This window comes from Eurosta solidaginis, chromosome 1 (assembly GCF_040869045.1).
Source record: "Eurosta solidaginis isolate ZX-2024a chromosome 1, ASM4086904v1, whole genome shotgun sequence".
Classification (NCBI taxonomy): domain Eukaryota; kingdom Metazoa; phylum Arthropoda; class Insecta; order Diptera; family Tephritidae; genus Eurosta; species Eurosta solidaginis.
In genome coordinates this window covers 262,279,088-262,306,028 of record NC_090319.1, presented here as the reverse complement: position 1 = coordinate 262,306,028, position 26,941 = coordinate 262,279,088, and the positions used below count along the sequence as shown (strand labels likewise).

General features: G+C 35.7%; 1 protein-coding gene across 2 annotated transcripts in view; it reads left to right on the top strand.

The window, feature by feature from the left end:
* The first annotated feature begins 20,051 nt into the window (after positions 1-20,051).
* Positions 20,052-26,941, top strand: part of LOC137237231 (facilitated trehalose transporter Tret1-like) — a 65,064-nt gene continuing 58,174 nt past the window's right edge. Inside the window, exon 1 of one of the 2 annotated variants that reach the window (XM_067760631.1) lies at positions 20,052-20,169. The gene's annotated coding sequence lies outside the window, so the exon portion shown is untranslated. Of the gene's footprint in view, positions 20,170-20,406; positions 20,426-26,941 lie in introns of those variants that run through there. The other variant, XM_067760629.1, reaches the window with a different exon arrangement.

The window sequence follows — 26,941 nt, the reverse complement described above, 5'->3', positions numbered from 1 at the left end:
AAAGTTGTAATGAATCTTCCAAATAAAATGAAATGAATAATTTAATAAAACTTATTTGTGGGAAAAATAATGTAATTATCTGTGCTTAATAGGCTAATTACTTTCGATTCCGACTGCTCGGAGGCAAAACTTTTCAAATCGACCAAGTCTGGTCGAAATCGATATTCAGAACTCCAATCCATTTCGATTCCGAATAAATTGGTCGGAATCGAAATCCAGAACAGGCCCGTATATCTATCTCGATTCCTTTATACTTGTACAACCAACCGTTATCCAATCAAAGTTAAGTGCTTTGCACACAGAGTATAAAAATTTAATTCGTTAACCATTGTTATCATCAAGTTTCATATTCACACTAAAATAAAAGAATAGCTTCCTGATCTCTCCAGTTTCCTCGCCATGCGAAACTTGATATGTCACCTACCAAAGTATTGGCGACAGACCTGTCAAAACATCGCAATCGGAACTGATACGGACTGTCTTCTTATGTCCTCAAAACACCTTCTACATAGTGAGAAATGAGATGAAATGAAATATGCCTTCAACTCTTTGGTAATCCAGCACTTATGGCCGAAGGACACATTGTTACCAGATTAGCCTTTAAATGTAAATTAAAGGTAAACTAGACGAGATGAACTATAAGTTTGTTTAGAAGAATACTCTGGTTATTTTTTTGCAAAATTGCTGTTGTACTGTGTATTCTGATTTGTTTCAGAGCTCATTGCAAATAAATTATCCAAAATTTGTATAGGGAAACGCTTAATAATAAACGCATATAATGACCACCTCTAATTGAAGAAACGCATTTCAAAGCAACCACCGGCAATTGCACTCACGTGTATCGGAATTTCATTTTGCAGCAACAACACAAAGTGCTCATTTAAATATAGTCCAACATGTATTTGCTATCAGCATACCGTTGAACTATAACTAAGGAATTTGAGGTTGATATACAAATAATTTTAAAGTAATTATAAATTTTACATATATAAACACGTACTTACTACTTAATTAAAATGTTGTTGTGTGAACCAATCTGGTAACCCTGAACATTTGAACCATTACTGACCGAATGAAGAAGAGAAGAAGAAGTTAGTTAGTTGAAGTTACTCGTAAGCGCTCGACGCGTGTGCGTCTCGTATCCTTTTTAAATAATTGAAATTAATCAAATATATATATTAAACTCTGTAAATCCTGACAAAATGAATTATTAAAGTAATAATTAAAACTTTAACAACTAGTGTTGTGACAATTTTCAGAAGTGGGATGCCAACGAGACAAGAACAAATAACGTCGCAAAAATTTGCAAATGTAAACAAAGAAGAAAATAGAAAGAAAATTTCAGTTTTTGGTGACGTTCGTGATATAATTGCAATTCTACCGTCGTACGATCCGTGTAAAAAGATAATAAATTCAGAACAATTTATAAATCGTGTTAACCAACTGCGTAGTGTTTATTGTTGGGAAGATAAAATTCTATTGTATGCAATACAAACGAAACTAGAAGGTGTTGCAAAAATGTGGATAGATGCCAGTGCCGAAATCTTTACAGATTGGCAACATTTTGTGTACGAATTTCTAAACGAATTTCCATGTTCTTTGAATGCTGCGGACATTCATATGGAACTTATGAGCATGAAAAGAAATAATAGTGAAAGTGTAGAAGCATTTTACTATCGTGTATTGGCGACTGGTCGCCGAGGTAAAGTTGACGATGCATCAATAATAAAATACATAATTAATGGTATAAACGAGAACGGTTTAAAGCAGTGTGTATCTGTGCATAATTATCAAACATGTAGTGAATTGCTACGGGCGATTGTGAATTATTGTAAGCACAATAATTTGAAAAGCACGAATTTTGCAAATGCAAAACAAAACGAAGAGCCGACAAAGGCAAATACGAAAATAGAGAATCAGAGAAAAACAACGATATGCTACAATTGTAATAAGGCTGGACATTTGTCGCGAAACTGTCCTGAGCCACAAAAACACGAACGATGTGCAAAGTGTTCGAAAGTGGGGCACTCCACAAACAATTGCAAAGTAAAAACGCTGAAAGATAATTGTAACACCGTGAATGAAATCAAAAGTGATTTTATAATTAAAAATATTGAAATAAATGGTGTAAAGACAAATGCTTTTATAGATACGGGTAGCAGTAGAACGTTAATAAGAAAATCACTCGCGCTTAAAATCGGAAAAATCGGTGAATGTTGTGTTACATTAAAAGGTTGCGGTGGAGCATCATACAAATGTAGGTCCAAACTGAATGTAATGCTTAATATAGACGGAAACGAATCCGAGACGGAATTGCTAATCGTAGATGATGAAATGATTGATTATCCAGTGCTAATCGGTATTAACGTAATATATGACGCTAATAAACAATTCGTATTCAAAGGAAAAGAAATGTGGGTAGTCGAAAAACCAAATAACGAAATTATAAGCATCACAGATGGTGAATTCGGTGAATTAAATAAGATGTTACGAAAACATGATCGATGTTTCTCTGCTGAATCGAGTTCAGTGGGTAAAACGAGTATAGTTAAAATGAATATTTCATTGCTATCTGATACGCCAATTAATATGAAACCATATAGACTGCCATTCGCGCATCGCCCTATCGTAAAAGAGATTATCGAAAATCTGTTGAAAAGTGAAATAATCCGACCATCAAATGCTCCGTACGCATCGCCTATTGTGCTCGTGGAAAAGAAAAATAAAGAGTTCCGAATGTGCGTGGACTACCGACAACTAAATAAAATTACCGAAAAACAACCATATCCAATGCCAATAATTGATGAACTTTTCGCGATGTTATCTGGTAATCAGTTTTTCACGACCTTTGACTTTAAAATGGGTTATCACCAAATCGAGGTAAACGAAAATTCGAAAAAGCTAACCGCGTTTGTGACGACGGAAGGTCATTACGAATATAACCGGATCCCATTTGGTCTCGTTAATGCTCCGGCAGTTTTTCAAGAAGCTATGAATAAATTAATCGAACAGTGTAAATCGAAAAATATAATTGCTTATTTGGACGATGTGATTATACCTAGCAAATCAGTTGAAGAAGGTATACGCAAATTAGATGAATTTCTGTGTGTCGTAAAAGAGAACGGTCTAACGTTAAGATTGGACAAATGTGGTTTTTTAAAAGACGAGATCGAGTTTCTCGGACATAAAATATCACGCGATGGTATCAAACCAGGTGATCGGAAAATACAAGCAATAAAGAACTTTAAAATACCAAATACGCAAACGGAAGTTCGCCGCTTCCTCGGGTTAACCGGATTTTTTAGAAAATTCGTAGAAAATTATTCATTAATTTCGCGTCCGTTAACAAGACTAATAACGAAAGCATGTGCTGAAAAATTTGAATGGGGCGAAGCTCAACAAAACGCGTTCTCCACGTTAATTAATAAATTATGTAGTACACCAGTGTTAGGTCTATACGATTTCAATGAGCAACATCAGGTGCATACCGACGCAAGCAGTATAGGAATCGCAGCAGTACTATTGCAATCGAAACGTGATCACGACGGTTGGCAAGCTGTAATGTATTTTAGCCGCCACTGCACACCGGCTGAATCGACCTATCATAGTTACGAGCTTGAGGTATTGGCTGTTGTGGAAGCATTGCAACGCTTTCGCATTTATCTACTGGGTAAGTCATTTAAAATATTTACTGACTGTTCTGCTATTTCGAGCCTGAAAGCTAAAACGCCACCAATACCACGTATTTCAAGATGGTTAGTCCGTTTGATGGAGTATGACTACGAGATCATACATCGACCAGGTAGTCGAATGACTCACGTCGATGCAATGAGCCGTGCTCCTATCCCGGCTGACAAAATACAACGTGTTGACGTAGTTGACGACGATTGGTTGTTGACAATGAAACTAAAAGATCCATACATACGAGAAATAATTTCAGTTCTAAGGGATGAAACTGTGTCCACCCAAGCGAAACAATTCCGAAAAGAATATTCTTTTGAACGAAACAGATTATATCGACGAGTAGACAACAAGTTACTTTATGTGGTACCAAAAGCTGTACGTTGGCGTATATCTCGATACTGCCATGATGACTTTGGACACTTTGGTGTTGATAAAACGATTCAACGCATTCTCAAACATTTCTGGTTTCCGAAAATGCGAAAATACGTCAAAGATTATGTAGCATCGTGTATAGAATGCTGTTATAACAAAACGAAAGGAGGAAAACCCGAAGGTGTGTTATACACCGAACCAACCGAACCTATACCATTTAGACTCTTACATATCGACCACTTGGGGCCGTTTGTTAAGAGTAAACGCGGTAATACGTACGTCCTTGCAATAAGTGATGCATTTACCAAATATATCGTCGTAAAACCGGTCCGTAGTACAAAAACGTTACCTGTCATTCAAGCATTAAACGAGATTTCGAGTTATTTTGGTCTCCCTGCTCGAATAGTAACGGATCGTGGTACTGCGTTGACATCCAAACAGTTTGTAAAATATTGCAATGAAAACAACGTAATACACATAAAAACTGCGGTACGAACTCCACGCGCTAACGGTCAAGTGGAGCGTGCAAATCAGGTTATATTAAATTACCTTCGTACGACGTCTTCGAATCCGAAAGAATGGGACGACCAATTGCGCAATCTACAATGGTCAATCAACTCACAACAAAATTCGACAACTGGGTATTCTCCCAACGAACTAATATTCGATTTTAAACTAAACGACATAATACATAATAAACTTTTGGCCGCCGTAATCGACGATGATAATGAAGAAACGACATTAGAAAAACGGGACAATGCTATGTCCTTAATCAATACTCAGCGACAAAAATGGAAGGAGCGCTTCGATAATAAGCACAAAACACCCTCCATCTACAACGTTAACGATATGGTGGTGATACACAACGAACCATCTGCTACAGGGGAGTCACGTAAACTCGAACCCAAATTCCGTGGTCCCTATGTAATAGCGAAAGTTCTTGGGAAGGATCGTTACCTTCTTACCGACATCGATAGTATGCAACAAAGTCAAAAGAAGTTTACATCAGTCTATACCGCCGACAAAATTAAGCCTTGGTGTTCAATGCCACCTGAACTCGATGGCTTCAGCGATGATAATTTATCTGATAGCGACGATAATTTATATGATAACGAATATGATCAATCTACAGACATCGGGGGCGATGTCATTATCAGAAAGGGCCGAGCTGTCAACCAATCTGGTAACCCTGAACATTTGAACCATTACTGACCGAATGAAGAAGAGAAGAAGAAGTTAGTTAGTTGAAGTTACTCGTAAGCGCTCGACGCGTGTGCGTCTCGTATCCTTTTTAAATAATTGAAATTAATCAAATATATATATTAAACTCTGTAAATCCTGACAAAATGAATTATTAAAGTAATAATTAAAACTTTAACAACTAGTGTTGTGACAGTTGTCACATATGTATGTAACTATGTACGCTTTGTGTACATTTGTTGTTTTTGCAAATTGCTTACTTTAACTGGACTTTAAATTGTTTACCTTATTGTTTAATATGGTTCGTTATTGCAGCGGCAGATGTGCAATAGCAACTGATCGGTCTATCATATGCGTTTATGTAACTGTGCATAATTTTATGTAGTCATTAATTTTCAATTTAATCATTTGGCTACAAAAGGTTGGACTGATGTCGAAAGCACTGCAAAAAGCCAGACAAGCCAGTGTTCAAAAGTTCTAATTGGCATACACCTTCGGCTCGAATTAAGAGATCCGCGAAACAATTGCGTTACTGACCCCGCTACCCTGTTGGCAAAGGCCTTTGCTTGGCCGGAGTCGCAGTGATGGCACATCATATATAACCATACTGCAAATTCTTTACTGAACTCCTTTCATGACAGCTTGCTGACACATATAACGGCAAGGTACTTAACTCTGTTCTAGCGTAGCTGCAATAATTCGCCAATCGATGGTGATTTACTTATTTTGTTTTGTTGGTTTTCCAACAGGGTAGATAAATGATGTATATTGGAACGATTTTCCGTCATCCCTTGTCAAATTTGTTTTCGAGACAAACCGGTTTCGGCGTTGTGCTATCATCAGTGTCAATTTTCGTTCTCCGAAGGGTGATTACATACGGGCATCGTATAACTTAAAATAAAATACTTAAAAAAAATGTTCTAGTTAAACGGTTTTATTGAAAATAATACTTACATTAAGTAACAATAATACTAAAGTACTAATCATCGCACTCCTCATCAATCTAGGGCGTTGATCAGACAATTAAATAAAAGCGTTGGGCGCGTTTTTTTTTCATAAAGCGGTTTCTATTTCTGTATATAATATGTGTTCCAAATATGATCCAAATCGGATCACAAACACGGTTTTTTTAATATCTCCATCCTTGAGCCACCTGAGGGTGATTTTTTTCATTGGTCGCTTTCTATTCATGGATGTATTATGTGTTTCAAATATGACCCAAATCGGGCCATAAATAAAAATTTTTTCAAAATATCGATCCTTGCGCCACCTGACGGAGTTTTTTTCTTATATTTTTTGTCATCCGGTTCTGAACTATATTCCAAGTTTTAAGCTTGTAGCTTATAGGGAAGTTACTTAAATTTTAATTACAAAATTCTGTTCGCTACACAGAGTCAAGCTAAATAAAACCGTTTAATAATAAAAGAGGCTCAGTTTTATTGGGTTTTATAGCTTTTCAGCCGAATTAAGACAACTCAGTCGCCATGTCCAGTTATTGCAGACTCTATATTTGGGGTTTTTCCAAGAGGCGGCAGCTTTAAAAGAGAATAAGGTCTCTTCGTCGTATTCAAAATATTCCTCAAGTAAAATACGGAAGCAGTATTCTTCGAGAGCGGTAACTTTTCTCGTTTTCGCAGAAGCTTCGTTAGGAGTCCCTCTGTGCTCGCTTTAGTGCCAACTAGCATGCTCCGCCTACCACACCGTATGCCCTGGGTTCACACCCCGGGCAAAGCAACATCAAAATTTTTGAAATAAGGTTTTTCAATTAGAAGAAAATTTTTCTAAGCGGGGTCGCCCCTCGGCAGTGTTTGGCAAACGCTCCGGGTGTATTTCTGCCATGAAAAGCTCTCAGTGAAAACTCATCTGCCTTGCAGATGCCGTTCGGAGTCGGCATAAAACATGTAGGTCCCGTGCGGCCAATTTGTAGGGAAAAGTAAGAGGAGCACGGCGCAAATTGGAAGAGAAGATCGGCCTTAGATCTCTTCGGAGGTTATCGCGCCTTACATTTTTTTTTTTTTTAAAGATACCTAACCCAATCTTGCAGAGTTCAAAGTCTGAAGATTGTTTACACCTCCTGGTATTTTTGAAAATTCGTTTACTCGAAACCAAGAAATAATCAGTGATCAAAGTGTTGTTAAATCCGAATCTGTTCATTAAGGGAGAATTGTACGCAGAAGAACTGCTGCGAACGTACCCTCTAGCCCGATATCAGTAGGAACTGATAATCCGATACAAGTTTAAGGGCCAAAATCTCATCTCAAACTGCTGTAACAAAATTAGGTCGATTATCCCTATTAAAAAAAACATTCGTAGTTGTTTAAAATAAAAGAAAGAAGTGCGACGTGATGCGAATTACCGTCAATATGAGAAAAATCACTTTTCCTCTATGGCCCGTTTTAGCGATGGTCTGGCATATAGTAGCCAGCAGCAACACCGATAACACGTCATGGGCCACATATGGCGTCGTTAAAAATCATTTTTTTTTAGAAGGAATAGAAGTTTTAATCTCCATTTCGAACACCACACAGAATCTTTGCCCTTCTCGAACTGGCTATAACCAGCCGTCATCAACCCAAAGGAAAAAGGTCACGATAGCTTTATTTATCACTACTTCCTTGCCCTCCAGCATCTAACACAGATATATAAATATTAGCGGATATACAAAGTTGTAAATAAACATATTGAAAATAGGTGGCAACCCTAGTTAAAAGTACTGTTCCTGAAATGTTATAAAGGGGATTGGAGAAGTGTAGTGTAGTTACGACACTGTAGCCTAAAGTGGGAAGAAGGTGAAACAAAGAGGAGCAAGAAAAATAACAGTATAACTAAAAGTTCGATAATGATATGGGTGATAAAAACGATGCTTATGGTTACCGTCACGATTGCGAACCCAAGGCAAGAAAAGGAAGGAAAAAAGTATAATTGGAGAGAGGAAAGAAAAGATTAGAAATTAAAGAAGCCGAAACCGAACCGAGGACGAGCCGTTAACAAATTATTATCGGTTCGTTAGAAGTGTGTTATCGACGAGGCTTAAACGAGTTCTCGATTTACTCTTTCATGCGGAGATTATAGCTGTGAAGAAAGCAGCAGAAGTTCTGGAGGAAGCGTGTTTACATTATATATGGGGTATTCCATCCCATTTCGACCAATTTTGAACCCGACCCCTTTAGAATTGGCTGAAAGTTTTTCTTCTTTTTCTAGCTTACGAAAGACGTTTTTCAGAATTTTTTCAAATTTTTTTATCCAACTCAAAAAAAGTTATGAATTTTTAAAAAAACACCGTTTTTGGTTTTCAAATGCTATAACCTTTTCAAAAATTGACCGTTTGGGATCTTTTTTTAAATTTGTTTTTAAATGTACTTTTCGGAAAAAATACAAAAAAATTTTTAAATTTTTTTTTTTTAATTTTTCCTTTTTTCGAGATTTTTCGAACTTCGCCATTTTTTTTGTTTTCTCATAAAAAACTTCAATCAATTCTGCAATCATCCCCACTAATCCCGGAGTGGGCCGATTTTTTTTAATTTTTTTTGTTTAATTGAAAAAAAAATTTTCAAAAATAAAAATTTGTTTTTTATCAATTTTATTTATATAACAAAAATTGTTAGAAAATGATTTTTAAGTATTCTTTTCTTTATATATTATGGTAATCTACGATTAAAATAACCAGGATTAATGACTGACACGCGAAAGCGAGTCATTTTAATCGTAGATTACCATAACCAGGATTAATGACTGACACGCGAAAGCGAGTCATTTTAATCGTAGATTACCACAATATATAAAGAAAAGAATACTTAAAAATTATTTTCTTACATTTTTTTGTTATATAAATAAAATTGATAAAAAAAATTATTTTTGAAATTTTTTTTTGAATTAAATAAAAAAAAATATAAAAAAAATCGGCCCACTCCCGGATTAGTGGGGATGATTGCAGAATTGATTGAAGTTTTTTATGAGAAAAAAAAATGGCGAAATTCGAAAAATCTCGAAAAACTGAAAAATTTAAAAAAAAACTTTAAAATTTTTTTTGTATTTTTTCCGAAAAGTACATTAAAAAAAAAAAAGATCCCAAACGGTCAATTTTTGAAAAAGTTATAGCATTTTGAAAACAAGAACGGTGTTTTTTTAAAAATTCATAACATTTTTTGAGTTGGATGAAAAAATTTTAAAAAATTCTGAAAAACGTCTTTCGTAAGCTAGAAAAAGAAGAAAAACTTTCAGCCAATTCTAAAGGGGTCGGGTTCAAAATTGGTCGAAATGGGATGGAATACCCCATATATATTGTTAGTCAGGCGGCGATAAGGGCAAAATCTCACACAGTACTTCATCAAGAAGTGTTTTGGAATGCATTGGAAAAGCATTGGAAAAACTTCGCTTAATCTGAACTGAGATCCCTATCATAAAGGGATAAAATGCAAAGAAAAGGCCGATGAGTTGGCAAAGGAGGGTGCAACACTCGCTGAATCAGCGATAGAAGTCCCAATACGGGTGGGTCAAATCAAAAGGAGACAGGAGTTGCATATACAATTCCTGCGATATTTTACTCCTAATGTGGTTCATATATCTGAAGAGAGAAGACTTAAGGCTCGCATACCAACTGGACACTGTCTTCTGTCATCACATGCTTGTGTTCGTGTCCTGCGCTCGCCAATTAAAAGCTACAGCTTTTAGGGCGGCAGAGCTACCAGATCTCGAGGTAGCAATGAAGCTTGGTTATAAAAAAATTCTAGTATTTGCCAAGAGGACGAAGTCATTCTATAATATAGGTCCTGGCACTTGATTGTTGTTCCTCAATTTGGTCGTTACACAATTTCTGGTAGTCCATAGTGACACATTCACACTAGCTATTGCAATAAGCTGTATTGATTATTTCGATCAAATGCTTATATATATAATTATTTAGGCAACCCACATACTTACATAATTTATTTTTGTCATTACTTATTCAATCAATAAAAATTAATTGATTATAAATGTTTGTCATGCATAAGAATTATGACTAAGACAAGGAAGTATAATAATATATTTCCCTTGATATACAAAAGCAATAAAACTCATTAACACATAAATACGCACAAATTTTTGCTTTGTTACGCTGGTGTGACATGGCGCATACGTCACATTAGGGCAATGCATTCAAGCGACAATTCACTACATCACCAATTATTTATTTACAAAAACGAAAAGAAAACAAGTAAGGAGGGTTAAGTTCGGGAGTAACCGAACATTACATACTCAGTTGAGGGCTATGGTGACAACATAAGGGAAAATAACCATGTAGGAAAATGAACCGAGGGAAACCCTGGAATGTGTATCAAATGAAAGGCATTAAATAGTATTTTATGAGGGAGTGGGCCATAGTTCTATAGGTGGACGTCATTTAGGGATATAGCCATAAAGGTGGATCAGGGTTAACTCTAGAATGCGTTTGTACGATATGGGTATCAAACGAAAGGATTTAATGGGTATTTTAAAAGGGAGTAATCCTTAGTTCCATAGGTGGACGCCGTTTCAAGATATCGCCACAAAGGTGGACCAGGGATGACCCTAGAATTTGTTTGTACAATATGGGCATCAAACGAATGGTGTTAATGAGTATTTTAAAAGGGAGTGGGCCTTAGTTCTATAGGTGGATGCCTTTTCGAGATATCGCCATAAAGGTGGACCAGGGGTGACTCTAGAATGCGTTTGTACGATATAAGTATCAAATGAAAGGTGTTAATGAGTATTTTAAAAGGGAGTAATCCTTAGTTCCATAGGTGGAAGCCCTTTCGAGATATCGCCATAAAGGTGGACCAGGGGTGACCCTAGAATTTGTTTGTACAATATGGGTATCAAAAGAAAGGTGTTAATGAATATTTTAAAAGGGAGTAATCCTTAGTTCCATAGGTGGACGCCGTTTCGAGATATCGCCATAAAGGTGGACCAGGGGTGACCCTAGAATTTGTTGGTACAATATGGGCATCAAACGAAAGGTGTTAATGAGTATTTTAAAAGGGAGTGGGCCTTAGTTCTATAGGTGGACGCCGTTTCGAAATATCGCCATAAAGGTGGACCAGGGGTGACTCTAGAATATGTTTGTACGATATGGGTATCAAATTAAAGGTATTAATGAGGGTTTTAAAAGGGAGTGGTGGTTGTTTTATAGGTGGTCGCATTTTCGAGATATCGCCATAAAGGTGGACCAGGGGTGACCCTAGAATTTGTTTGTACAATATGGGTATCAAAAGAAATGTGTTAATGAGTATTTTAAAAGGGAGTAATCCTTAGTTCCATAGGTGGACGCCGTTTAGAGATATCGCCATAAAGGTGGAGCAGGGGTGACCCTAGAATTTGTTTATACGATATGGGTATCAAATTAAAGGTATTAATGAGGGTTTTAAAAGGTAGTGGTGGTTGTTTTATAGGTGGTCGCATTTTCTAGATTTCGCCATAAAGGTGGGCCAGGGGTGACTCTAGAATTCGTTTGTGCAATATGGGTATCAAACGAAAGGAGTTAATGAGTATTTTAAAAGCGATTGGGCCTTAGTTCTATAGGTGTTCGCCTTTTCGAGATATCGTCATAAAGGTGGACCAGGGGTGACTCTAGAATGAGTTTGTACGATATGGGTATTAAATTAAAGGTATTAATGAGAGTTTTAAAAGGGAGTGGTGTGAAGGCGTTTTCCAGATATCGACCAAAATGTGGACCAGGGTGACCCAGAACATCATCTGTTGGATACCGCTAATTTATTTATATATGTAATACCTGCCAAGATTTTAAGGGTTTTTTTATTTCGCCCTGCAGAACTTTTTCGTTTTCTTCTACTTAATATGGTAAGTGTCACAACCATTTTATAAAGTTTTTTCTAAAGTTATATTTCGCGTCAAAAAAACAATCCAATTACCTTACCATGTTTCATCCCTTTTTTCGTATTTGGTATAGAATTATGGCATTTTTTCATTTTTCGTAATTTTCGATATCGAAAAAGTGGGCGTGGTCATTGTCGGATTTCGTTCATTTTTCATACCAAGATAAAATGAGTTCAAGTAAGTACGTGAACTAAGTTCGTTAAAGATATGTCGATTTTTGCTCAAGTCATCGTGTTAACGGCCGAGCGGAAGGACAGACGGACGACTGTTTATAAAAACTGGGCGTGACATCAACCGATTTCGCCCATTTTCACAGAAAACAGTTAACGCCATAAAATCTATGCCCCTACCAAATTTCAAAAGGATTGGTTAATTTTTGTTCAACTTATGGCGTTAAAAGTATCCTAGACCAATTAAATGAAAAAGGGCGGAGCCAAGCCCATTTCGAAATTTTCTTTTATTTTTGTATTTTGCTGCACCATATCATTACTGGAGTTGAATGTTGACATAATTTACTTATATACTGTAAAGATATTAAATTTTATGTTAAAATTTTACTTTAAAAAAATTTTTTGTTAAAAGTGGGCGTGGTCCTTCTCCGATTTTGCTAATTTTTATTAAGCGTACATATAGTAATAGGAGTAACGTTCCTGCCAAATTTCATCATGATATCTTCAACGACTGCCAAATTACAGCTTGCAAAATTTTAAATTACCTCCTTTTAAAAGTGGGCGGTGCCACGCCCATTGTCCAAAATTTTACTAACTTTCTATTCTTCGTCATAAGTTCAACTCATCTACCAAGTTTCGTCGCTATATCTGTCTTTTGTAATGAATTATCGCACTTTTTCGGTTTTTCGAAATTTTCGATATCCAAAAAGTGGGCGTGGTTATAGTCCGATATCGTTCATTTTAAATAGCGATCTGAGATGAGTGCTCAGGAACCTGCATACCAAATTTCATCAAGATACCTCAAAATAAACTCAAGTTATCGTGTTAACGGACGGACGGATGGACATGGCTCAATAAAATTTTTTTTCGATCCTGATTATTTTGATATATGGAAGTCTATATCTATCTCGATTCCTTTATATATGTACAACCAACCGTTATCCAAACAAACTTAATATACTCTGTGAGCTCTGCTCAACTGAGTATAAAAAGTTTATTACTAAATTGCAAATGAAACAAGTAAAGGTGTCTAAGTTCGGGTGTAACCGAGCATTATAGTAAGCGTGAAATTTAATTGTTCATTTCATTTCAGATAAATTACTTTTCTACATAACACGTGGCACCGCCCGTTAAAAAAAAATGTCTCCCCATTTCCTCTTAAAATAAAACTTGATAAGTGAAATATCATTGATTCAAAACTATTTTTTGCTAAGTTATAGCTTATCATGCTAGTCTACGACCCTTTTAAACTTGTTTTATTTCTAAGTTGCCGTGGTCTTTAACCGATCCCGTCCATTTTTACTAGAAATATTTTCTGCTATAAGGAAAATATGTGTACACAATTTCATTACGATATGTTAATTTTTCTTCGAGTTATGGCTCCCGAAACATAAAAAATTGCTTAGACATAAAAGGGGCGGTGCCACACCCATTTAAAAAAATACTAGTTCCAATTTAATGTTATAATTCAATTTAGGAAGTAAAATTCTCTTGATGCAAAGCTCTTTTTCGCTAAGATATAGCTTATTATTTTCGTCTACGACCGTTTTAAAAATCTTTTATATAAAAGTGGGCGTGGTCTTTAACCGATCTCGTCCATTTTTTCTAGAAATATTTCCTGCTACAGGGAAAATATGTGTACCCAATTTTTTACAATCCGTTAATTTTTCTTCAAGTTATGGCTCCCGAAACATAGAAAATTGCTTAGTCATAAAAGGACGGTGCCACGCCCATTTCTTAAATTGGAAGTTTTTCCTATTTACTGTTATAAATCAACTTGGGAAATGAAATACCATTGATATAAAGCTCTTTTTTGCAAAGACATAGCTTATTTTATTCGTCCACGACCCTTTTCAATATCTTTTATATAAAAGTGGGCGTGGTCCTTAACCGATTTCGTTAATTTTTCTTCAAAGCATTCCTTATAGTAAAGGCAACCTTTGCCGAATTTTGTTACGATGGGTTTAACGATTTTTGATTTATGATTAATAATATTTGTAAAATTGATTTCATCTCAAGTGGGCGGTGCCACGCCCATTTTAAAAATGTTTTTCAAATTTTTATCAAGGGTCTCAATATCAGTCCACATGTCAAATTTCAATATTCTAGGTGTATTATTTTCTAAATAATCAGGTTTTATGTGTTTTCCAAAATGTTATATATATAAAAAGTGGGCGTGGTTATCATCCGATTTCGCTCATTTTCAATACCGATCTATTCTGGCTCCATATAAGCTAGTGTACCAAATTTGGTGAAGATATCTCAATATTTACTCAAGTTATCGTGTTAACGGACAGACGGACGGACGGACATGGCTCAATGAAATTTTTTTTCGATACTGATGATTTTGATATATGGAGGTCTATATCTATCTCGATTCCTTTATACCTGTACAACCAACCGTTGTCTAATCAAAGTTAATATCCTCTGTGTGCAAAACACGCTGAGTATAAGAATATTGGGGAATATATACCGTTAATAACCCAGAAAATTTATGTATGCACGTCGCTGTTTATTTAATCGCTTATAACAGATTTCTCGCAAATTTTCATTTGTCCGCCAATCACACTAGAGCTGGATTTCGATTCGACTCTTGATCGATTTAATCGATCTTTGTTTTAGATTTTTTTTAAATCGTTCGATTCTTTAGACATCGAAGTTTTCATCACTACTTACTTTACGGATATTATGTAAAATTTGTTTTTATAAATTTAGCTTTGTTTTGTTGGTGGCTTCGAAAGAAAGGAGAAAGGTGAAGAAATTTCTTCGCACTTCTGGTAAGCAATATATTAAACATATGTTTATCTATTTTGTGGTATGATATTGTGTTCAGTACGATATTAATACCACAGGAAGCCAGTTGAAAGTGACTGCAGGGGAATTCAATCTATAAGTAATCCAAAGATTCGCAGATCTGTTGTCTGGAAGTATTTTAGTCAAATGCAGGGCGATTCTGCGAAATGCAAATCCTACGGAAAAAGTGCAAAACAGGTGGAAATACAACCAATTTTTTAAATCTTTTGAAGCGGCCACATCCAATGTTGATGGAAATGTCTTCATCAACAGCTCTTATAGAATCCTTTTTTGAACATAATAACAGCAACATAAGGAAGTGTCAGTCTGTAGATGAGCGAAATAAACAACTGGATTGCGCTTTGATTAGATTGATTGCCACAGATGTGCAATCCTTTAGGATTGTCGAAGATAATGGATTCAGATCACAATGCTTGAATCCTCTGTACGTTTTGCCTTTACGAGTAGCATTAAAAAACACACTTTTAACAAATATATAAAATCAACACTTTTATGACATAGAAGCAGCAAAAACGAAAACAGAAATGGTAATTTTTATGAAATTTCGTCAATTAAATTCCTTATTCCTTTTTATTTTCAATAAGCTAAGAAAATACTTCCATTAAGTTTTTAACTGAAACTACGCAAACCATGACACAAATTGCCGTATGTTGTCAATTGAAAGTTACGTATACCTCATTGATTAAAAAGCCGAAAACGTATACTGGGAATATGTTACCTTACGTATGTAATAAATACTTCCATTTTATATGACGCTGAACATAGATCGATTCTAATGTCGTAAACGAAGCGATAAGATTATACATACGTATTGTAATAATAAGTATTAAGGAAGAAAGTGTATTGGTTAATGTTCCCGAGGTTGGTTTCCCTACATTTTGAAATAAAAGATTCAAAAAAGAGCAAAAAGTATGACATTTCGGTAAAGACTATACTAATTATCTCACTCCGATGAAAGGATCAAGTGAAGACCCATGTGGCATTCCTTGATGCTGCCAATTTTGTCGAAAGGCAACGAAACGAGAGAGAAACTGTCCAGCTTTATTTTTCGGGAAAAATCGTGTAAATGGTTAAGTGCGTAAGCAAGTACACTGTTATAAAGAATAAGCAAAATTTAAATAAACTTCGTTTGATTCGATTTAATCGATTAAGTCGATTTTTTCTAGAATCGAATCGAAAAAATCGATTCTTAAAAAAATCGAATCGAATCCAGCTCTAAATCACACTGTTGTTGCTCAGAAGATGCTCGCTGTTTTGGCATGCATCCAAAACAAAGGCAGGCAGCTATAAAAAAAGAACGTTTGGCGCATTTTGCCGGCATAAATAAAAACAAAACGATAACAATAACACAAAAAGTTATTGAACGATAAAAAACTGAAAACAAAAACAGCTCAGCTTAAATAATTGAGCGAGATGAGAAATTACAAACGCTTCATTTGCTTCCCATACATTTGTATGTATTTGGGAGGAAAAAAACCCGCGCACAAATCTATATGTGTAAACGAGAAGTGGTTGATAAGTTCGGAGAAACAGCAATTAATAATAGTGTAACGAATATTAGTAGCACTAAGGGATACTATCATCTCATAGCCGATGCTAAGCAGTGACTTGTATGTACATCAATAATTCAATCATTATGTCTACACATATGTACGTACACGCAGCGGAGAAGCAACGCACAACCACATGCATAAATCTGAGATACTCCCGAAAGTATGCAATGGTTGTGAAAGTGTCGCTCACACATACAAGCGCATGGGGTTTGAGAGAAGCTATAAAATCATGCATCTGTAGTTTCAGCTGAGTAATTTTATAGCTGATAACTAAATATTAAGTTCTGGAAATAGAAAAGCCTAGAAATATGCAACGAGGAAATCAGGCAGTATAAAAGGCAGCAACAGTAGGGGCACGACAATCCGTTTCGATCAAGCACACTATCTGTCAAGCAATAGAAGTGTTATTATGAAAGTAGTCTAATAAAGGCCATTTTGCATTATTGAATAGTGGTGTTATTTACTCAACAGTTTAGTGACTCAAACGTTAGTAGAAGGTTGCAAATAAGAGGAATTGCAGTAAATTCGTTACAATAGTAAATGAAAATTGTGGGCTCAGTAAAAGAAAATTTTGAAATTTCAACGAAATTTTCACCATAAAATTATATCGTCATTGGAGCCGCGGCACTTTGGTTCCCTCCTTAAGTAGAGACACTTATCTAAGGAAAATAAGGAGAACCCGCCAGAACTAAGCCCAATTATTAAATCATATATGGTGCGGATTTGTTGAACCATGTTGGCATATGGCATCTCATTGTCTGCCTTTGTTGGATCTCCGACCTCAGCAAATAATTTTGCTGATGGGATGGCGGCAAAATCCTACTGTGCGAAATCGAGGAACGTACCACTAGGACAGCGAAATTTATCGGAGTGGTTGTGTGATCTTAATGTTTTAAGACCATATTTGATTAAAAAAGGAATGTGCTTCTTTGTCAAACTAAGCAAACCTGCAGTGATCACAGAGCACGGGCTGGTACATTGTTGCTGCGAAGATAGCACAAATCAAAAAGCTGCTTTCACTAAAGTTGTCAGAATGTAGAGAAAGAGGGATCAATTCATCACTTTCTTGTCGAAGTTTAGGCCTACAGAGCAGATGACTCAGATTGCAGGTCGCATGGTTTAGCGATAGTCTGGTAGACTTAGGAAAGCAGGATATTCGCGTCGCGTAGGGGAGATTGGCCACTGAGTTGCGGGAGCTATGAATTGCGTTTGTCTACCCCTTGAAACCCTTCTCATGTAAGTCCAAATGAGAAATGTTTGGTGCACGAATGAATCCCCGTTTGGAGCTCACCGAAGGTAATCACAATGTACAAAAACGGAGCACATCTAGAAAACTAATTATTTAAATTAACTATAGATCACCCAGGGGTAGAAGTTAGATCTCAACAGATGTAACATAATCAGATAATTTCTGGCTATCTGAGAAGCGCTTCGTCGGCTTCTTATAGGTAATAACGGAAATACCGACAAGCGAATGCTTCATTGTCGGCTTATTATTGGTAGCGGATTATAATCGCCGATTTATCGGCTTGTTATCGCTCAATCATTGGCTGTTTATTGGTTTCTTATCGGTTTGTTATCGTCGGGTTGTAGATGAGTAATCGATTTTATATTGAAGATTTACAGGTATCTTTTGCAAATAGACAATTTTTTTATAATATGCATTTAATATCACGATACATAATCGACAACTTTCCGATAAATTGTTTTTGTTTGGAATAAAGGATTCCAGGTTCGATTCGAGCTCAAGACCAGAACAATAATTTTTATGATAATTATTTAATTTCATTTGAAGAAGATAGAACATTTTTCGGACAGCTGCAATAGCTGTACAGATAGATCCATTTCGAGGGTTGCTAAGCCTTCATCAACAGTACGCTTTAGGCGTACAGGTGGTCTGAAAAATTTTCTATCTTCTATTCCAAAAATGAAAAGCAATTTTTCTATTATAGAGAAAAAAAAAAAAAAAAATTTATCATAAAAAATGATTGTTCTAGCCTTGAGGTCGAATCGAACTGGAATCCTTTTCGATTAATAATCGCTAACTTTCCCATAGGAAACCGATAACTCGTCGACCAAAAATCGTTTATATCATTTCAATAATTTTAGGAAATGTTTTTCTTCACTTTTTTCAATCAAAAATACTTGATTGAATATTTCCCACAATATTTACATGTACGAATTAACTCAGTGAATAAGAATGTAAATGAATAGATACATTTTGAAAAAAAAAAACACGATAACTTTTCGCTGCGAATTTGATAATTTTTTGATAATATGACGATAACATTTCCATAAAATTCGATGACCAGCCGATAATAAATTGGTAATTCTACTATAGCAAATAGACAAATTTTTGATAACATATCAATAATATTTCGGTAAATAATTGCTGACTCTTCTATAGAAAATCGATAACACATCGTTTACCTTTGTTAGCTATATATCTAATCGTTTACCCTTGTTATCTATATATCTAAATCAAGTGTATAAAACTTCTATAACAAATCAATAACTCGTGTATACCCTGTCGATAACTCACCGATAACAAACCGATAGCTCGTCGATAAGAAATAGATTATACGCCAATGTGTCCTCGATAACAAATCGATAACAAACCGCTAACATTTCGATAAAGGGAGGTAACCTTGGGTAAGCGAGCCACAGTAAAAAACGATCATATAACTTGTTTTGTTGTTTTTGGAGATTCTTCAATTTGAATATTTTAAGTTTTTTTTTCTAGGGTATGCTAGGGAAAAGAAACCACACATTTTTTATTAAAAAAGTAATATTTCGGGGTGTCATCTTCCCACAGCTTGAAAATTATTTTCCCGATAATTTTTTCCATGGGTGGTATAACGCAAAAACCGGCTGGGCTATCCTGGGCTAATCTTGAACATACGAACCAAAGTGTTAAAAAACTCAACTTGAACTTGTTTTTGCAATAATTTTTTCCCGCAGAATGGACTAGAGAAAAACAGGGTGGGCTCTTCTGGGCTAACCTCGGGCAAACGTACCAAATAAGTCTTTTTATTATAAAATTCGCTTTTCGGGTTACCAAAAGGTGTTTTCACACCTCAAAAATCTCTCCGAGTAGAAGTTTGGGAACTTCCCTTACCGTAATTCCAAATTTAGAGCTTAGCATTTAAGCCCACCGACGCCTGTTTCAAACTAATCAGCCGCCTCTTGTGAATAGGATAAAGTGAATGGGCATTGAATCAAAGTTTTAAGCGTAACGTAACCAACTACAACAAAAAGCACACTAACGAAGTCCAGCTGAAACTCATTTCAGAAGTAATAATAGTACTTTAACGCGTAACTTGAATAAATAATTAATTTTAGTTAGCATTTGTGTTGAGCTTATTTACACGAATTTTTCAGCTCATTATTTTAGTGCATTAGCGAGCGCGACAATTTCAACACTTGTGACATTTTCCACGGTTTAAACATTTTTATTAAAAAAAAAATAAATAAATACTTTTATTTTGTCAAATAACGAAATAAAAATTTTCTTAAGAAACAAAGTATGGAACTTTTTTAACAACAATTCACTTGTGCGCCAGAAATGCCTTTGTGTGCGCGTTTTTTTTTTTGTTTTTTCCAAAATGTGTGAAAGTATTTTGTTTTCACTGTTGACTTGCTTGTGCAGGCTTTCTATGGAATATTTTGGCTTTTGTATAAGTCCATCGAGAATATAACAGCACTGAAAGTCTTGGTAGAACGTTAAAGTGCGTCAAACGATCGACGAGATAGTGCACCTTTGCGTCAATAAAAGTTTGAGTAATTGATTTATGATTTTTTATTTTTATGTATTTTTAATATTGATTATGTTACTAAAATTAATAGAAAAATTGCATATCCTCAAAATTAAAATTTAAATATTTATTCAATCAAGTTGGTATATTTTGTTTTTTATTTTTTTATTTTTCGGTATTTTTGTTTACCAACAAATTAGTACTTTGTTGTTTTGTGTTATATTTAACAAATGTAAGTAAATAAATATGCACTCTAAATTTTTTATTGAAAAAAAAGTTGTGCTAACTGCGCTTTAAAGTGAATTGTTGTTATTTTAATTGGAGCAGAATTTAACACAGCGGAATGTTTGAAGGCACATTGGGTATGTTATTCGTAGGCAGAAAAAATGACCATGAAAGTTATTTTTACTCTTTGCAATAATTTTAGCTTGTTTTTGTTTTGAATACATATATGCATGTGGAGCATTCCATGATTGGAACGGCACAAACCCGACGTTGTTTTACAGTAACTCAAGTCCGTAACATTATGGTGTACTAAGTGTCCAAACAATAATAGAAATTGACTTTAGAAATACCAGTTTGAACAATTATCTATGAAATTGACACAAACCCTCTTTGGGAAAAATTTGAGTAAAGGGCAATTTTAACATGCCTTAGTATGTTATTGTTGTATTAATACTGCTTTCCCCCATTTAAGGGGCGCGACCGCTCACAAATTGTCATCAAAGTCCTATAACTGAAGTCCAAGGAAACCAGCAGTTTCAGTTGGTATGGTTATAGGTTACATCGCATGCAGGACATACATACGTATGCAGGTTACGTTCAACAGGTCAACAAAGACCTCACATAGACTAAATGTGTCCATAGTACTACCCGTGGTGTGATGGTAGCGTGCTCCGCCTACCACACCGTATGCCCTGGGTTCGAACCCCAGGCAAAGCACATCAAAAGCTTAGAAATAAGGTTTTTCAATTAGAAGAAAATTTTTCTAAGCGGGGTCGCCCTTCAGCAGAGTCTGGCAAGCGCTCCGAGTATATTTCTGCCATGAGAAGCTCTAAGTGAAAACTCATCTGCCTTGCAGATGCCGTTCGGAGTCGGCATAAAACATGTAGGTCCCGTCCGGCCAATTTGTAGGGAAAATCAAGAGGAGGACGACGCAAATTGGAAGAGAAGCTCGGCCTTAGATCTCTTCGAAGGTTATCGCGCCTTACATTTATTTTTTTAGTACTACCAGAATAGGTTTGACGACGAAACTGAAGAACCCCAATCAGGTGGCAGAACTTATGTTATAAAAAAACTTCGTCCTTTTGATAAATACTCCAAGTTTTCAAGGACCTAGCTTAATTGCAACCTCGATATCTGGCAACACCGCCGCCTCTTACAGCTGGAGCTTTTACCTGGTGAGCGAAGAACACGAGCACTCACTTTCTACACTCACTGTTACTGTCGAGGCCTAAGTTATAAGCATGTGACGCCCGAAGGCAATGTCCAGTTAGTGTGCCCATCGTGAATCTTAAGTCTTCTCTCTTCATAGATATGAGCCACTTTGTGCGTCTAATATCATTTTATTTGCACATGATCTCAGAAATTTTGCAGCTACGCGCCTTTATCCACGCCTTTCCCGCTTGATGGATCATATGCAACTCCAATCAACTTTTGATTTCTCTCCAACGGACTGGAACGTCTATGGTCGATTCAGCGAGTGTTGCACACTTCTTTGCCAACTCATCGGGCTTTTCGTTACCTTCTATCCCTTTATGATCAGCAACCCAGTATTGATGTATGTTTCGGCCTGAGCGAAGTTTTTCCAAACGTCTATGAACTATGCATCCATATCACTTCTTGATAAAGTACTGTGGGAGATTATTTTCTTAATCGCCTATTGACTATTAATACATATACTGACGTGACTGCAGCTTCAGTACGCTTCCTCCAAAAATTTTGCTGCTTTCTTAACGGCTATAATTTCCGCCTGAAAGACGATGAAGTAATCTGGCAGCCTGTAGGATCTGTGTTGGTAGTTGCCGGATCTCATCATAGTGCTAATGGAGATGTTCCCTTAACCCTTGATCAGGCTGTAATTTGCCTTTGTGACAATTTAGCAAAAGCTTTATGTTCAGCTTTTTGTTAGTGCAGCATTTTGGCAGGCCTGCAACCCCCAAACTATAGGTATCCTCTCCTTAAACAAGTAGTTACGCGGTCAATCAAGTATGAGTCTTTTATCGGGTTAAATTTTCTGATGGCGGAGTAAAAGTTAACAAAAAAATACTGTGTTGGTATACTTCCGAAATTAGAATTATTTCAAAGTTATAGTACTTTTGTTTCTTTAGAGCAAGTTAATGTTTTTTTCATATCTAGTGATGACGTCGGCGGATTTTGCTCATCCTTAACCGTCTTCAATTGTATGTAATATTTTCGACCTTCGTATTACAATTTGAAGGGGTGAGACTAGGAAAAATACTTTATTTGGTACATAAGGACCGCACTACTTAATAACATATTATATTTTAAAATAATATATCCTTAAAAATATATTAAGTTTAAGATCTTTATAACCCTATTTTATTACTTCTGAATAAAGGGGTAAGACCCAGGGTCGAAAATTTGTTGTCAGATATTTTGTTAACAGCGCACAGTGGTTCAGATGCAGAAAAAAGTACAGATATAAGAATTATGAAACATTTTCTTCATAATTTTCCTGATTACCTAATTGAGTGAAGGTATTCTGATTTTACGGTCTGGTATATAGTCTTCATATAAGCCCCCCTTACATGTTTTCAACAAACTTACGGATTTTTCAACCAAATGCCTCAGGAATGTTTTGGTATGCAGTTTGATAGTATTGTAACGCATTTAGTGTAATTCCGCTTATTTGCAACCTTTTGCTAACGTGAATCACTAAACTGTTGAATAAATAACTCCAATATTCAATAATGAAAAATGGTCTTTATTAAAGTACTTCCCAGTAACACTTCTACTTCTCGACAGATAGCGTGCTTAAATCAAACTGATTCTGATTCTCAGCTTTACCTCCTTTTATACTCTGTGATTTCCTCGGTCGCGTACTTCTAGGCGTTTCAAGAATTTACCAGCTATAAAATTACCAGCTATAACTACAGATGCACGCCTATAACCCCTCATTTGCGCGTGTATATGTGCGTGATACTTGCACAAATGATATCCTACTTTTGGGAGTATCTCAAATATATGCATGTGTTTGTGCGTCTCTCTCCGCTGCTTGTATCGATATATGGGTAGACATAATATTTGATCATAAACAAATCATACAAGTCACTGCTTAGTAACGGCGTAGAGATGATAGAGATGATAGTATCTCTTAGTGTTGCTAATATCCGTCACAGTATATTTAATTCGAGTAAACTAAAGTGCTATTATTATTTTGCTAAATATCATCGTTCGTTTTTTATGTTTTTTGTTAACTTTTGTATTGCATTTTTTATGAGAAGTTTAGCCGAAGGGGCATATTGTGCCCCCGCAACGAGTCATATTTTCTCGTTTGAACCACAATTCGTATAATATAAGGGCATTCACTCACCTCAGTGAGTGATAGTAAACCTGATTGTCATTGTGATTAAAAAGCGGTGAATTTTAATGCCAGTGACTGCGACGCAAAGAGTCACGGTGTCATACATAATCTGCCCCTAACTTTATAAAAAATTTATCCGTAAGCAGCATTAAAAAAAAAATACTTTGGATTCGTAACGAGAAACCTTGAAATCGCTCACACATATAGAGTTGCAGTTAAATTGGTTTAGTTTGTTTAATAAATCGTTTCATTTGCATGAGTGATTCATTAGTTATAGGGCCCCACTTTTATTCTGTCCTTAAAAATAAAAGATATATTTTTTTATTTTCAGGCTTATAAAAAAGTTCGGATTTACAATTTAAAGTACAGGGATTTGTATTATAAAAGGAATAACAGTTTATACCTTGGTTTTTTCAGCTTTTCAGCATCTTAAATCATTTGGCAGCCCTGATATCATGTGCACCGATATTTTGCTGTCTGACCACTCGACTTCTCTTGTATGTGTTATCAGGCCATTATATACATGTTTTTAGTTGTTGACAGAAACACTTTGCGATCGTCCTACTACAAACTGTTGACTAAACACTAAATTTCTATGACTGAAACGCTACCTATTCTGAAATTATCAGTACTTATAACACCCGTTCTGATTTTCGCCGCTTTCTATTCTCCTAACAAATAATAATATTTAATTATATGTTAACAGATGTCACTGTTTCATTGTAGTTAATTAAAACAAAATATACATTTACTTAAAAATTGCTATTTCATATAATGTTTTGTTGACATTCTTTATTTTATTTTTTTATATTTCCACATATTGGAAATTTTCCCAACTTAAGTGACCCACTTGTTAACTATAATCATTGTACAAGTAACAATAAGTTTATTTCAAATTAAACTTATGTCCAACTAAATGATAACAATATATAATATATAAGTCATACATGAATTTAATTTTAGGGTTTTGTCTGTCGCAAAGTCAAGAGAATAAGTAATCATGAATATTTTGAATAGAAAAGAAATTATGGAAATTTCTATACCAGGGATCGCCACGAGCTTCTTATGGAAGCGTAACCACGCCTACTTTGAAATCCAAAAATAAAAACAATGGCGACTGAGTTAGTAAAAAGTACATTGTAAAAACCTCGAAAATTCATAAAATAAGATTTTTTTCAATATCTCGATCCTTGCGCCACCTGTCGGCGATTTTTTCCATATGTCGCTTTCTGTTCATGCATGTAATATGTGTTCCTTCCTAATCGGAGCACAAATACGATTTTTTGAAATATTTCGATCCATGCGCCACCTAGCGGGAGTTTACTTTCACAAAGCGATTTCTATTCCCGTATGTAATACGTGTTCCAAATATGAGCCTAATTGGAGCACAAATACGACTTTTTGAAATATTTCGATCCATGTGCCACCTATCGGAAAATTGTTTTTTTATTATTGCATTGTCATCGGGTTCTGAACTATTTTCCAAGTTTCAATCTTGTAGCTTATCGGGAAGTTAATTTTAAATTTCGATCACAAAATTCGGTTCTCTACACAGAGTTAAGCTAGATAAAACCGTTTAAAAAAACACGGCTATTATTTATTATATTTTATTAGATAAATGAGTGATAATCTTAAATATTATTTTCTTACTTCAAACGTTTCACTAATATGTATATTCCATATTCAATTTTTAAGTTCAAGTGGCAAGTGCGACGAAACAAATTTTTGTCAGCACACGTCTATTCATCATTTTGTTTTCTAAAAAAATAGCTAGAACCATCCAGCGAGCAGAAAAGGCGCTGGCAAGTACACAAACCCAATCGGACTTGGTAGCTTTCAAAATTAACGTATCGTGGCGTTGGTACCGATCACTGTTCTATACCCTGACCTATTCGCAATTGTATTACAAGCGCATATGGAGTGTCGCATAAAGGCTGCTTGTAACATCACAATGGGATTCAAAAGCTAGCGTATATATTCTTACAACTATTTTATTAATGCAGATATGCACAATGCACAAAATTTATAACGAGATTAATGAAATAAGTTCAAGCACTACATCACTTGAGTATGCTGTAAGTTTTTAGCACAGGATATGTCCATCTATATTATCACAAGTATTTTGTAAATACTTGCCATAGGTGGACAGATTGCACCACTAAAATAAAATAAAAAGCGTGGGTACCAAGTACTTGTAAGCTCGAAATGCAAACATACAAGTGTACGTCTACACAGATAACTAATATTAAATTGACTGGACCTCGGCTAGTGGTTGAAGGTAAACCACGACAGTTGTATCTTTTCTAAAAAATAATTAATTTGCGCTATTTGATGCGAACGTCATCGGCTTCAAGTGGCCGCCGTGGTGTGATGCTAGCGTGCTCCGCCTACCACACCGATGATTATGAGTTCACGGGCAAAGCAACATCAAAATTTTAGAAACAGTTTTTCCATTAGAAGAAAATTTTTCCAAGCGGGGTCGCCTCTCGGCAGTATTCCCGTCTTGTCAATTTGTAGGAAAAAATTAAAGAGGAGCACGACGCAAATTGGAAGAAAAGCTCGGCCTAAAATTTTCTCGGAGGTTATCGCGCCTTACATTTATTTATTTATTCATCGGCTTCTTATCGGTAACATACGTTGTTGTTTTATTATCAAAAGCGAAATAATCTTCGAGTTATGGATTTGGTATCGGTTTGTTATATGCTTGATAACGATGGGTTACAGATTTGTCATGGATTTTGAATTCAAGTTTTACCGATATATATGTATCCCTGCCTGAGCTTCAAAAGAGATGTTGGGCCACAGTTGAGCCGAAGGGTTAGTGCCAAGGTGCAGAAATGGCAGAGCATACTATACATGTGCATACGGATGGTTCCAAATAAATGGAAGGGGTCGGGTCTGCTCTTTACTGTGTCGATCTAGAAATAGGTATATCCTACAGGCTACCAGATTACTTCCGCGTCCTTAAGGCGGCAATTATAGCCGTGAAGAGAG